General features: G+C 42.6%; 1 protein-coding gene across 3 annotated transcripts in view; it reads right to left on the bottom strand.

Moving 5' to 3' along the window:
• The window catches only part of KSR2 (kinase suppressor of ras 2), a 400,523-nt gene that overhangs the window by 324,733 nt on the left and 60,482 nt on the right, over nt 1-15,308 (bottom strand). The gene's annotated exons all lie outside the window — the stretch shown is intronic.

A 15,308-nucleotide genomic window follows, 5' to 3' on the forward strand; every position in this document is an offset into this window, starting at 1 on the left:
AGTTCTGCTTGCAATGGCAAAAGATTGCAAACACCCTGAGGGGCCATCGGTAGGAGACTCATCATAAATGAGGATACACGCACACAGCGGAACTTTATGCAGCTGTAAAACAAAAAGAGGAAGTGTGCTGTGTACTAAGACAAGATATGCTGATAAATAAAAATAAATACTCTCTCATTCATGTGGGAAATGTTTACATTTGTGTATCTTTGTAAATGCAGACGCTCTCTGGAAAGATCCCTAATCTTTTAGGGAAGGAAAGAGGGAGGGAGGGGGACAGAGGTGAGAGGAACATTTTGTTTAACCCCTTTTTTACTATTTCAGTCTTAAGTCACATGCAAGTATTCATAAGTTAACAAATACTTTTAAAGTGAGGTGGACCCCGGGACTTCCCTGGAGGTCCAGTGGTTAAGACTCCATGCTTCCACCGCAGGGGGCACAGATTCGATCCCTCACCCAGGAACTAAGATCCGCATGCCGCATGGTGTGGGCAAAAAATAAATTTAAAAAATAAAATAAAATGAGATGGACCTGAACCCATGCTTCTAGAGGGATGCCATGCCATGAAAAAGGAAAGGTTTTTTTTTTTATTGCCTATTATGTAAAAACTAACAACATTAACAAAAGAAAGGCAATAGGTGTGCATGAGCAGAGAAGAAAGTGTGCAAGACACACCCCAGCCTGCTAAGTTGGGATGGGGAAGCTCTATAGATGGGGTGAGAAAAAAACGGTTGTATTTCTTTATATATTTTTGCTTTGTTTCAATAGTTACTCAAAGCATGTTTCATTTTTGTGATTTAAAAGCTATTTAATAAAGATAATTCAATGAAACAAAAATAAAAATCCTTAGTTATACAAATGCCTTTGACATTTGAAAGCACCTGTCAGCCAATATTTATCAAGAAGGCGGTCCCGGAATTCTAGGATCACATCATTTGGAGCAGAGCATGACAGCAGTGGACACCTGTTTCTGTCTAGCTGGTCTCCATACAAAGACTATTTCAGCTTTCTTTTGGGGAACCTCCTTCTTCGGCTCCCAGTTCATATGGCTGAGGTGAGGCTGGCTTCACCCACCCACCCCACCACCACCGGGCTGCAGGGTGGGCATGTGACCCAGGCCTGGCTGCAGCCTTTGGAGCAGAAGTAACAAGTAAGCCAGGCTGGGCCGCGGAGAAACCTCCCCATCAACCCTTCCCAAGCACTCAGAGGACAGCTCCCACTTCCCACTGGAATTGTCAGGAGGGCGCCGACGAAGCCAGGAGCTGCCGGGGCATCCCTGTTGCCATCTAGGAGAGCTCACCTGACACTGAAGCCCACTGGAAGAAATCAGAAAACCGGTGTTTAAGTTAACGTTAATTTTATTCACCTTACTAGTAAAGAGAAAGTTGCCATTTTTTTTTTAACGGAGATTTTTTAAATTAATTTATATTTTTGGCAGTGCCGCACAGCACGTGGGATCTTAGTTCCCCAACCAGGGATCAAACCCGTGCCCCCTGCAGTGGAAGCACAGAGTCTTAACCACTGGACTGCCAGGGAAGTCCCAAAGTTGCCATTCTTGATCAGCCCACATTCTATTGCGATAACGGCACAAAACTCACCTTATGCTAATGTACCTAGAATGCTTTTCATTTAGAATCTCAATTCCAAGTGTTAGAATAGAAAATGTCAAAAAGAATATGTTTTTTTCTCTAGCTTATTTCTGAATGAATAGGGTCTGACCTACTGAGACTTCAAAGCTGGGCTCTCAACTAAGACATCTATAGAACTTTCATGTCTCTCGTTTTATTTTACGACTTGTTTTAACTATTCTCTTTATACAGGTATGGAAAACCACACAAAAGAAATAAGTACACTTTGACACGTTCCCCATCATTCTTTGAGCACTTCCTTACTCTCTGACACAACAAAATTTTCTAGGGTCATCTTATTCTTTTCCTGACCCAACCCTGGAATCCACCATTTCTCCAAGGAGTGTTGGTTCCTCTGAGCGGAATATGGTATTCAGAAGCCAAGATCTGGGTACTTGGTGAGATTATTGATACCGGGGTGTCATCATTTCCAGTCCCCTTAGTAGACAGCCTAGGCAACATATGTATGTGCAATGCATATGTGAATACATAGATACATAAATCTGCACCTATATTTATTCTGTTATTTATATGTATTGGTAACTGATACCTCTAATCCCAATCCAACACCATGGGGTTTGTTCTAGCATTTTCCCTCCCCACATTTGTATCACTCTTCTCAGGCAGTGAGAAAAACAATCCTCAATATATTTATTTATTGGCTCCGTCTGCTGAATTTAGCGAATTCCCTAACTCCACCAGGCCACTGCCCTGCCTGGGTGCTGCCCTCATGAACCCTGATCCCGGCTGGGCTGCCCTCTCACCCTAGTTCTGCTGCCTGCCTTGTTTTTGTTTTTGTTTTTTGCGGTACGCGGGCCTCTCACTGATGCAGCCTCTACCGTTGCGGAGCACAGGCTCCGGACGCGCAGGCTCAGCGGCCATGGCTCACGGGCCCAGCCGCTCCACGGCATGTGGGGTCTTCCCAGACCGGGGCACGAACCTGTGTCCCCTGCATCGGCAGGCGGACTCTCAACCACTGTGCCACCAGGGAAGCCCTTGTTTTTGTTTTTGTTTTAATTGAAGTATAGCTGATTTACAGTGTTGTGTTAGTTTCTGGTGTACAACAAAGTGATTCAGATAGAGATATAGATAGATATAGATATGTATATATCTATCTATATATATTCTTTTTCATATTCTCTTCCATTATGGTTTATCACAGGATATTGAATATAGTTCCCTGTGCTCTACAGTAGGACCTTGTTGTTTATCTATCCTATATACAATAGTTTGCAACTGCTAGTCTCAAACTCCCAATCCATCCCTCCTCTACCCCGCCCTTGGCAACGATAAGTTTGTTCTCTATGTCTGTGAGTCTGTTTCTGTTTTGTAGATAAGTTCATTTGTGTCATATGTTAGATTCCACATATGAGTGATATCATATGGTGTTTGTCTTTCTCTTTCTGACTTACTTCGCTTAGCATGATAATCTCTAGTTGCATCCATGTAGCTTCAAATGACATTATTTCATTCTTTTTTATGGCTCAGTAGTAGTCCATTGTATATACGTACCACATCTTCTTTACCCATTCATCTGTCGATGGACATTTAAGTTGTTTCCATATCTTCGCTACTGTAAACTCTTCTGCTTATGAACACTGGGGTGCATGTATCTTTTCAAATTACGGTTTTCTCTAGATACGTGCCTAGGAGTGGGATTGCTGGGTCACATGGCTATGCCTTGCTGTTGTTGCTGTTGTTTCAGATATTGATGTTTGCCGATGGATTCTCAAATCCAATATCCAGGCACCACCCCCAACTCTGCTCTGGTTTCACACGCTGAGAAGCGGACATGAGTGATACTGATTTAATCTCGGTGTCAAATGTCCAAAATGGTCATTTCACCAGCTACATGTGGCTAACTGAACATTTAGGGTATTGCTATAGGGTGATTAAGGAATGGAATTTTAAATTGTATTTAATTTAAGTTTGAAAATGGAAGCCACGTACAGCATTTTTCTGTTAAACATAAACATCATTTTGATAGAGCTACATTTTACTTTAACTTTGACATTTTAGGGTCTGAATTGAGATGTGCTGTTAAGTGTAAAATACACATTGGATTTCAAAGACTTGATAGGAAAAAAATAACATAAAATATCTCATTAATATTTTTACATGGATTACATGTTTCAATGATAATCTTTTGGATACATTGGGTTAGATAAAATATATTACTAAAATGAATTTCAGCTGTTTATTAATGTGGCTACTAGAAAATTTTAAATTATACATTTGGTTCACATCTGTCACCCTCATTATATTTCTAAGGGACAGTGTTGCTCTAGGGCTTTATCCTAAAGAAATAATTAAGGATATTCATGAAGTCTTGCTCCAAGTGGATAACAGCCATGAAAGATTAGAAACAATCCAACTCTTCAGTGATAAGAGCTGATGTAAATAAATTACAATGTATTCATATAGTGGCATACCATTTAAAGATGTACAAAATATGTATAATATTTGTAATGTATAAATAATGTATTAAAAGCTTTATAAAACTATACGAGTATAGATGCAAAAAGCCTTGGGAGGGTATATAACAAAATTAAGATTACGGGTGACCTATTTTTTTCCTGTTTGCACATCTGTAGCAATCTTAGAAAATACGATGTATATGCATTAGCTGCTTATCAATGGAAAAAAATGTTTGGATAAGGTTGGCAATATTTTTTAACGCTGATGCTATCCAATGTCAATGAGAATGTGAGAAACCATTGAGAATGCCACCAGAGAGCAATTTGATTTGGAAGTATCAACATTTTTTTTTCAGTTGAAGTACAGTTGACTTACAATGTTGTGTTAATTTCTGCTGTATAGCAAAGTGATTCAGTTATACATATACATATATATATATATATATATACATTCTTGTAAAAATTATTTTCCATTATGGTTCACCACAGGATACTGAATATAGTTCCCTGTGCTGTACAGTAGGACCTTGTTGTTATCCTTTCTACCTATAATGGTTTGCATCTGCTAACCCCAAACTCCCAATCCATCCCTAACTCCCTCCGCCCTGGCAACCACAAGTCTGTTCTCTATGTCTGAGAGTCTGTTTCTATTTCATAGATATATTCATTTGTGTCGTATTTTAGATTCCACATATAAGTGATATCATATGGTATTTGTCTTTCTCTGACTTACATCACTTAGTCTGATCATCTCTAAGTTCATCCGTGTAGCGGCAAATGGCATGATTTCATTCTTTTTTATGGCTGTAAGTAGTATTCCATTGTAAACATGTACCACATCTTCTTTATCCATTCATCTGTCAATGGACATTTAGCAGGATTGATGGAACCATGTCACTGCTCAAACACCCATGCTTGAAGAGCAGCATTTCCCAAGTGTCGGTACCACTGATAACTTGGGGTGGTACCCAGGCATGGCAACATTGGGTCCCATAATGAGCACATTCTTTCCTGTCCTAATCTCCCTGCAGCCATCTAATTATATATCAAAGAGACAGTCATTCAGTGATATTATGTCTTTAACACCTAACACTGGCTAATCTCTCTTTATAACAGATAGCAGGACACAGACTCACAGCCCTGGGCAGGCAACAGTATTTAACAACTTAATGATACATGTTCATCGTATTTATTTTCTTGATTGTCTTCCATTTATGGCAAGTGATACTTGTTTTCCATTACAATAGTTGTACAAAGCTTTAATTTTAGATACATGTATGTTTTTAGAAAATTGGGTTTGGTTGATAGCAAAATACACAGATATGACAAAAAGTACGATGCTGATACAAACTGATGAGTTTGGGCAACACTGTCGTATATAATAATGTTCAAACTCTTTTGACTATTATTTGGGGTTCATCTCAACTCCATTATTCTCCTTGCCTCTCATTTCCATGCAGTTCCCTAAACACGTCACCTCAATGTCACCTCTCTATTCATTTGCTCAGGCTCCTCCTACCTAAAAGTCCTTTCCATATCCCCCTGCGGTAGATTGTAAAGAGGACCTGAATCCTTTACCCCTCCCATCTCCACATCCTTTGTGATATGACTTTGCAGTTAACTCACTAAACAGGCAGAATCGGTGCCAGCACCCAACCAGTGTGACTTGCCTCCGCCAAGAGAAAGAGGCCTTGTGTGTTTCTGCTTGCTCTCTTGAATCTCCATGAGAATGTGCCCAGGCTGGTCAGCTAGTCACTGAAGGATGAGAAACTACACAGAGTAAAGTCAAGTTTTCACAGACATCCAAGCCAAAGCCATCCTAGCTCAGCCAAAAGCAAATTGTTGCCTGGGGTTGGCTATGAGTGAGCCCAGTCAAGATCAGAAGTGCCACTAATCTTCAGGGAACCAATTAAAGTTTATATTGTATACAACTAAGGTTTTGTGATTGTCACCCAGCATTAATGGAACCCATAGCTAGTTGATATACCACCCCATCAACTCATGAAAATCTGACTTTCTCTCCAAAGCCCATCTCAGATGTCACCTTCTCCAGCAAGTCTTTATCGATTCTTCTCTGGCATTTTATTTGTACATATGCTATAATAAAATTTATTACTGTTTTCCTTGCATTATAATTGGTGAGTAATGAAGACACAGGAGTCTTAAAGGATTAAGGAGCCCTTTTCAGATTTGGAAGAGTAAATGAAATAAGCATAACGATAAAAATAAAAGTACCGGGGCTTCCCTGGTGGCGCAGTGGTTGAGAGTCCACCTGCCGATGCAGGGGACACGGGTTCGTGCCCCGGTCTGGGAAGATCCCACATGCCGCGGAGCGGCTGGGCCCGTGGGCCATGGCCGCTGCGCCTGCGCGTCCGGAGCCTGTGCTCCGCAATGGGAGAGGCCACAGCAGTGAGAGGCCCGCGTACCGCAAAAACTAACTAACTAAATAAATAAAAATAAAAGTACCATTATTGAGCACTTCCGTGTGCTCTTACATGTATCATGTTAATATATCCTCACATCCCCCGGAGCTAGGTGCTGTCAAGGTCTACATTTTACAGATGAAGAAATGATGCCCAGAGAAATTAACTCACTTCCTCACCATCACACAGCTTAAGTAGAGAGCTAGGATTCAAACCCAAGTCTGATTCCAAAGCCCCAATATTGCAGAAAAGATAACTTTATTTTAATTTACTTTACTTATTTAATAAACACATCCATATATTTTCTTTGTAAAGAAGAAGCTAGAACACTTCAGATAAAGCCAAAGCTCCCTGTGACCACTACTCCCACTGATGCTGGTCTCCTTCTCCCTGAAGATAATGGGGGTAACTATTGAGATTTGGTTGGTGTCCTTCTTTCCATACCTTTTCCTATGTACTTTCACATATACGTACATACATGTAGAAACTCTGCAGTGTGGTTTGATGGGTAGGGTTGTGGGTTTTTTCACATAAATTGTATCATACTTTTTTCCCTTGGTAGCAAGCCTCCAGGATCTCTCCCTGTTTTTTCACACTTTTTCATACTACCTCTTTCTTTTTAATCTTCTGCATGAGGCATTCTTTTGGTACCAGGGTCAAAAGCCCATGATGCGAGCATCTCTGGGATGTCTGCTGGGGGCATCTTTGTCAGTTACCATAAAGCATTCTGGGGAATAATGGCCATGATCGCGCAGCCACCGTGCCCTGAATACTCACAGTGTGCCGGCGCTGTGAGATAAATGCTTTGAATGTGTTTGTTTGTTTTTAAATCCACACAGCAATGCTAGCTGTGAGGCCGGTGTTCTGAGCCCATTCTGTGAATGAAAAAACTGAGGCACCAAAAACATTAAACCGCTTGCCTGGATCCACAAAGCTAGGGTATGATCCCAAAGTTCCCTCTCTTTACCAGGATGCTGCACTCTGAGCTGTGCACAGGTCCTTCCCACCAAATGGGAAATCCAAAAGTTGGCTATCAACCCCTCAAGGGCAGGGAGACGGTCTCACTCGTTTTGGGAAGCCTACTAGGTGTTGTGGGAGAAGTGTGTTTCTGAATTCCAGTTCTGAGGCTTGGGCAAGTCATATCAGCTCCCCGGGCCTCTACGCTCTCATCTGCGAAATGGGCATATATCACCTTTGCTCACATGCCTGCTGAGGCATCACATGAGATAATGTCTGTGCAGAAGACAGGCTGAGCCCCACCCCACCCCACCCCTCACAAAACACCGTGTCCTAACTATTTGTTGAAGGAATGTTTGGATTCTGGGGAGGAGTTTCCAGGGTCACCCAGACACTGGACCTACACCTGCCCAGAAGCCAGAATCAAGGGGCATCCCCACTATGATGCATTAGAATGGAGGAGACAGATGGGTGTAGGAAGCAGATGGAGTATGAGGCGGCAGCCACAGGTCCAGGGCTTCCCCTTGAGCCAAAGAGGAATACGGATCACCTTTCCGGACAAGAGCGTGGCTAATCCAAGCAGGGAAAAGCCCAGAAAACTGCCCAGAACGTGAAGTTGGACTGGCCAGAGATGGAGCAGAACTTCCCAAATGGGGACCCTGGGGATCAGCAGCTCTTTCCACCAGGTCCCCAGGGCTGGTGCTGCAGGATAGTCACAGCTGTCAGCTAACAGGGGTTCTCTCTGAGCCAGGTGCTGTGATAAGCACTTTTTATGAATCATCGATTTAATTCTCACAGTGACATTGCAACATAGGTCCAATCACTGCCCCACTCCACAACTGAGAAAATCAAGGCTCAGAAAGGTTAAATAACTTGCCCAAGGTCACCGAGCTACTAAGTGCATGAATCAAGATATGAACCCAAGTCTAACAAACTCTTATTTATTGACGCACAAAGAATGTTATGATCCACTGCCAAGTGCAACAACACAACAGGAACAGTATAATCCCATTTTCTGAATATAAACTGCATGTATGTATAGGCACACGCACACACACAAGACTAGAAGGCAATGCTCCAAAATGTTAGCAGCTGCATCTCTGGGTTATTATCTCTGCATCTCTGTGCATGTGTATCTTGGAATTTTTCTATAAGCTTGAATTATCTGTATAACAATTAGTCACAAATGTCATGAAAATCAGACCCTTGCCAACAGTAAAGATGTGGGTCATTCACAATGTTAGCCACTTCATTAAATAAATTTTAAATATATCTATATAGTATATATAAATATTTATATATAAATACACACACATACATATCCCCATTTTACAGATGAGGAAACTGAGGGCCATGGAGCTTAAGTAGCTCTCCTAAGGCACTAGAATATTTTACAAGGTAGTTTCCTCTTTCCCTAATTTCCTGACCATAAAAACCACCTGGAAGTGTTTGCTAAAAAATCAAACTTCCAGACCCACGCCCTAGAAATTCCGATCCAGGGAATCTGGAGAAAGCCCAGGAATCCATAGAAACGCAAGCACCCCAATGGTTCTGAGCATCAGGCAAGCAGGAGAAACATCCATCTACTGTCTGAATTACGTAATGAAGGCACTAAAGATACTGCTTTATAAGAGCATCATGACAACGCTGAAATGGGTGTTGGATTGTTATTAACAAAATTCTGCAGGTGGGGAAACTGATGCTCAGAGGCTTGGGAACTGTGTCCAATCTCATAACTAAAGAAGCAGGAGGGTCGGGATTTGAACTCAGGCTCTGATTTCCAGTTCCGTACCCTCTTCACCATAACATTCTGCTGAAGTGGAGAGTCTAAACCATCTAGAGGTCAAGGTTGTGAAACACAATTAGTAAAGGGCTTTGGTATGTCCTCACCCTGCCAGGTGTCCTAATTTATTTTTAGGTCACCCTCAATTCAAGACCATGCAGAGCTGAACTGCAAAAAGTCCAAAGAAATGACATCTTCAAGTGAATAAACACTGGACTCCTGGAAATAACACATCCAAGCTGAGCCCACCATGGGCCCCTGCGCTGTCCCGTACAAAATAAGGACTCCTGGGCTTGGGGTCAGAAGGATCACAGGACTTTGAGAGTAGGAACCCAGAGATGTAGTTCCCCATGTTCCCACCAGGGGGCAGCCTGGCACTTTCCACAGCAGATGGAAAAATTTTTGCGACCTCGCTGGATCTGAGCATCTTCAGTGCCTTATTACTGTACTTGGTATTAGCATGATGGTAAATTTAGCAGCATAAACAAAAAAAATGTTTAAAGTCAAGACATGTGACAGAGCTATAAATAATCATGTCTGAAATTTCTAATGTGCAAACGGGTAACTTTTCACTCAGAATCTAAACCTAGATAAACCCAGAGACCCATGGGCAAGCCCTGGGGTTTAGTTTGCTGGAGTCCAAAACCTTCACCACTTAGATGTTTAAAAAAAAAACAGAAAAGACTAAAGCAGAGTCCGTGGAAACTGGAAAGGAGTGCAATACAGCTTGAGGGTCTGTCATCTTTCACGAATCATCTCGTGTAAACCTCATGGCAACGGCCATTTTACACATTAGGAAACTGAGGCTCAGGGATGAGCTGGCCTTAAAATCACACAGATGAAGAGCCCTCTGTAACCCTCAGGGCTGCCTGTCAGCAAGCACCCACACTGCTGCCTTCTCTTTAGCAGGAATCCACCGCTAACGGAGAGCTCAAAGCCCTGAATCTGAACCGTCCACGTCTCCCTACTGCTCAGAGTTCTTGCCCTCCGGCGTTGAGACATAAACGGCATTTTCCTGTCTTCCGGGTGTCATCCCTTCCCAACTGTCCCCCAATGTCACCGTCACAACACCCTGTTTTTTCCTCGGGAGCACTCATCGCTATCCCATAAATTATCCTGTTTATTGGTTTCCATGGTTACCCCCATCTCACACACCCATCAGAATGTCAGCTCAAAAGAGCACGGGCTTTGCCTGTCTCTCCCCGCAGCGTTCAGATCAGTGCCTGGCATACAAGACATTTTTCTTGGTTGGTCTATGAACCAACATCATTGGGGGTCGGGGGGGTCAGGCCTCTACCCAGAAATCCCAACTCCTTTTCCAGCCGGCGCTGCACGTTCAGAACCGAGCCCTGGCTCTGCGGCCCAGGCTCTCTGAGGGTAAAGAAATCGCCAGCGGCCCGACGCCTTCCCGCTGTTGCCAGGGCGACCATTGTCATAACATCTCCGGCGCTGGGGGGACCAGCTGACAGCGGAGAGAATTGACTCTCTAACGTCTCAAGTAACCGGCGATTTGTAACCGCAGGCAAATTCGCTGCTGACGGCTGGAGGCCTGGGAGACGCGCCCTTCTTCTTCTTCCCACCCCATCCCAGTAAGAACAGGATCCCTCAGGCGGAAGCCTGCCCGACCCACCAGTCCAGCGCTGGCCTCCCGGAATGCTGCACCGCGGCCGGCTCCCTCTGCCCGAAACTGCCCTGCCTTTTAAAGCCCTCAATGCACCTGGTGGCTTTTCCTTTTCTTTACATTATTACTGCTTATGAATACTACAAACAGCAGGGAAAAAAGAGTTGACATATTTAATGAGCAATTACTTAGATGCCAGCCCCACTGGTAACTTCCTCACATAATGGTAATTACAATTTTAATATTTTTGCTATAACAATACATTTTGCTATAACATATTTATAGTACATCTATATACTATATAACATATACAATTTATTATATATTAATATATGTATTATTATATATTATTGTATATTATATATAGTATATCTGTATAATATATATCCATAGATAAGAGTTCATAGATATATGATACATAAGATAATTTTAAACATGATATTATATTATACAGCATATATTATATATTTATAATAACAAACTTGACATTTGTTGACACTTTTTATATGCCAGCCCTGTGCCTACTGCTTTAGTTATGTTGAGAACAATGTTATTATCAATAAACTATTATACAATAATATATTCATAATCATAGCTAAATTTAATTGAGCACTTACCATGTACCAGGCATTGCAGTAAGTGCTTTGTTAATGTTATTTGATTGTCATATGAACCGTAAGAGGCAAGAACTTTATCATCCCCATTTTTATTTTTTAAATTTTTAAATTTTTTTTGGCCGCGCTGCACCGCTTGCAGGATCTTAGTTCCCCAACCCGGGATCGAACCCGTGCTCCCTGAAGTGGAAGCGCGCAGCCCTAACCACTGGACTACCAAGGAGGTCCCTATTCCCATTTTTGAGATGAGAAAATGGAGGCACAGAGTGACGATGTAACTTACCTAAGGTCACGAGGATAACAAGTAGGTGCTGAGTTTGCCCCTGAGCCTGTCACGTTCCTTATTTTCATTCCATTAAGTGACAATACTTTACAGTTGTCAACCTTTAGCTCCCTTAGGGGAGCTTGTTAAGAACACACAGGCTGCGCCCTGCTCCCCCCGACCCACACATGCGGAACCAAATACTCCTGGGGACAGGGGCCTTCTCATCTCATTTCTTTTAAACAAGGTCCCCAGGTAGTTCTGACAGACGCAAGAAGTCCAGAACCACTGCCGAGGGGTTCTTTATCAGTCATTGCCACTGCAGTGCCAATTAGGTGATCTGATTAAACGAGGGAGTCTTGAGGGGTTGAAATTCCAGAGAGGGCAGAGTGATGTATGTAGGACCAATCATCCTGAAAATGAGAAGAAGCAGGGGGAAAAATAAGATTGCAGGGTTCCCTCAGGCAAACTTAGCTTGTGCCCCAGCTGTAACCTCTCCCAACCTTTCTGGAACAAGGAAAGCCTGCATGAAGAGTAATAAATAATAGCACACATTTTTGTCCAGGGCCAGCTTTAGGGGGGGAAAGCCAGACAGTTGAAAAGACCTCCCCCGACCATCCCCCTTCTTCCCCCTTAATCATTCACCAAGGACCAAGCTGTACAGAGAAATTATAAGCTTGCAGAGTGGGGACCCACACTTTGTACCTACACTTTGAGCATGAAACTTCCTGGCAAGTGACAAAGATAGATGAAGTTGCCAAAAAACGAAAAAAAAAAAAAAAAGCCAATGGGTGGGCACTGCACAAAAGGAGGCGTGGCTGGGAGGAATCCCACAGAAGTTCTGGGAGGTGATGGCTGTGGTTCCTGGGCAGCCAAAACCATCTGTGGAAGGTCTGCCCTACGCCAGATGTTGCCTTACTCTTCACTGCCCGAACGAGAGGGAAAGTAGAAATAAGACCCCAGGCATAAAGCAAGAACAGATGACACAAGGAAAAAACACAAAACCTGCGTACACTGAAAGCACGTCTCATTTGGGCAACCACTTCACCTTGACCGTGGAAACCTATTCCATCTAGACCTGTGCTTTCCAATACAGCAGCCACTGAGCACATGTGGCCCTGGAAAGGTAAATTTAAATTAACTAAAATTACATAATTAATCAACATAGTGACTAAACAAGGTTAGGGCAGCTTATGGGCACCACTGACAAAAATCCAGAAAGCAGCCTTACTGGACATTAAGTGACCTCAGGCAATCAGAGAATTCACCTCCCAAAAATGTCATTAGACTTGAAGCTGAGAATTGTGTGAGATAAACTAGTTTCCTGAATGGGTTAGCATCTTTAAGTTCTGGGAAAATCTAGGATGAATTATAGACGTATTTAAGTAATTAAACCCATAATAGTAATATTTGAATTAAAGAGTCTGTGCCTTTGGAGTATTTATTTTACATTCTCTTAATGTTTTCTATAATTTGGCCAACTAGAGGAAGACTTCACCTTTCTAAGTCTAATGTGAAATGTGTAATTGAATAACTGGTTCAGACGTACATTTTAAGTCAAAATTGTATTCCATTTATGTACTATGATAGAAAGTGGCTTAAGGCCCAGCATATTTATAAGTTTATTTTTTTAGATTTCTATGTGCTGTGTAAGTAGTGGGACGGCTTGTCTGTCAACTGAGTCTTAAAAAATTTTTGTGCATATCAAATTTATAAATATAGTTAAATTATTTGAAGGTGTTTAATTCACTAAGGTTGTCAATGGAAGCAAAAATTATGCAAACTCCCCTTACATGTGATTGCTAAAATTTCCTGGACTTACACGAATAGAATAATACTGCCTGTAAGCTGAATTTAAAGCATAAGGAGAATAAGGGTATTGAATTTCTTTTTTGCTTTAATAAACTGTTAACTGCTAAAACCAACAGATAATTACATAAAAGTGAAAATTCAGTTCTTCAGTTGCACTAACCACGTTTCAAGTGGTCAACAGGCACATGTGGCCAGCAGCTGTGGTGCTGGACAATGCAGAAGTAGACTATGTCCATCATTCATAGGGTATTTCCTCTCTAACGCACGTCCAGTTTTTAGCAGATCTCTTAGGAAGCAAACACCCCAAAGCCTTTTCCCCCAGATAGACTACATGACTCCTTCAAAGATGTTCAGGATTGGAAAATGCAAACTCCTGAAGGAAAGAGACGAGCTCCAGAGTGGACCTGGGATGGGAGAGGCGGAGAAGGGAACAGGGAAATTCACCTCAGAATGAATAGAATCCATCATAATCCACAGGAGGAAGCATAGAAGCGATAAACGCATCCTCTAACCCCTCTCTGTTTTATTTGATGATGGATTTTTGCCAATTTCTTGATAGTACTGTCACCTGATCCCTGCTCAATACTGGGCAGTTCTGAATGGGGAATCAGGGAGGGGCTTAATTGATTTTGATTTTTCCCCCCATTTGGTAAATTTCACACACAAGCTAAAGGATCCTGACCCAAAAATAAACTTGGAAATTTTCAAGTGAGCCAGAAAATGGTCTGGCTAAGATGAACCGTATGACATCACCATGCCCTTTGAATGCCAGGGTGAAAACGACTAAAATTAAAGTCAGGGGCTCGCATTCATTCAACTCTCTGCTTTGCAACTAAGAAGCTATGAGGCGCCAAGGAAGCCCATAACCCCTCACAGACTCGTTTATCTATCCATTCAATGTAAGATTAAAAAATACTCTCCAGAGTGACCCCAAGTTCAAAGATTTCAGGATTATTCTTAGAAGTGACACTGATGGAGGAAAAGCAAAAGCTTCCTACTAAGTTTTACACACTAGTCTCGGCTTTGCTTGGCAAGGAAAACCATTTTTGTGTCTCCTTGTGCTGCACCTGGGGTCTTGGCAACAGGGTCAGTGTTCAGAAGAGAACGCTGGCCAGGCAGGTGGGGCTCGGGTTTGGGCCGCCAAGCCTTCTGGTCTTGCGTGCAAGCAAGCAAAGCCAAGAGCGGGGAGACTTCAGCACACGTGGCGGCACACGTGGCCACCATGGAAGTGAAATCATGGATCAAAAATAGTTCCAGGCTGGGAGCTCTTCTGGAGACCAGGTTCCCATCTGACTCTCTCCTAAACAAGCTGATAAAACCTCACTTAAGGCAGCACTGTCCAATAGAACTTTCTGTGATGATGGCAATGTCCTATATCTGCCGCATCCAAGATGGTAGCCGTAGTCACCTGTGGCTGTTGAGTACTTGAAATGTGGCTACTCCGTGTGACTCTGGGGCTGAATTCAAAGTTTTACTTAATACTGATTAATTTAGTTTTCAATAGCCACATGCAGCCAGTGGCTACCATCTTGGACAGCACAGATGTAACACTTTCTCCACGGTTTTTCTTCTCCCCATCTTCCTCCCCCTCAGCAAAAAGGCATACCTGCTCCTCCCTCCCTTCCAGGTATGTTTAGAGATTGAACAAAGGGATTACTATGGAGGGTTGAGGGTTTGCTAATAGACGGTCCCTTCGGAGGTGTGAGCTGGTGCCGTCCAGCCGAGCTCAGGGCAGAGCCTCCCACTCAGATCTTGCTGTGGCCACAGATGAAGGTCCAAGGTCCTGAGACT

This window comes from Monodon monoceros, unplaced genomic scaffold (assembly GCF_005190385.1).
Source record: "Monodon monoceros isolate NGI ecotype Baffin Bay Population unplaced genomic scaffold, NGI_Narwhal_1 Super_Scaffold_1, whole genome shotgun sequence".
NCBI lineage: Eukaryota > Metazoa > Chordata > Mammalia > Artiodactyla > Monodontidae > Monodon > Monodon monoceros.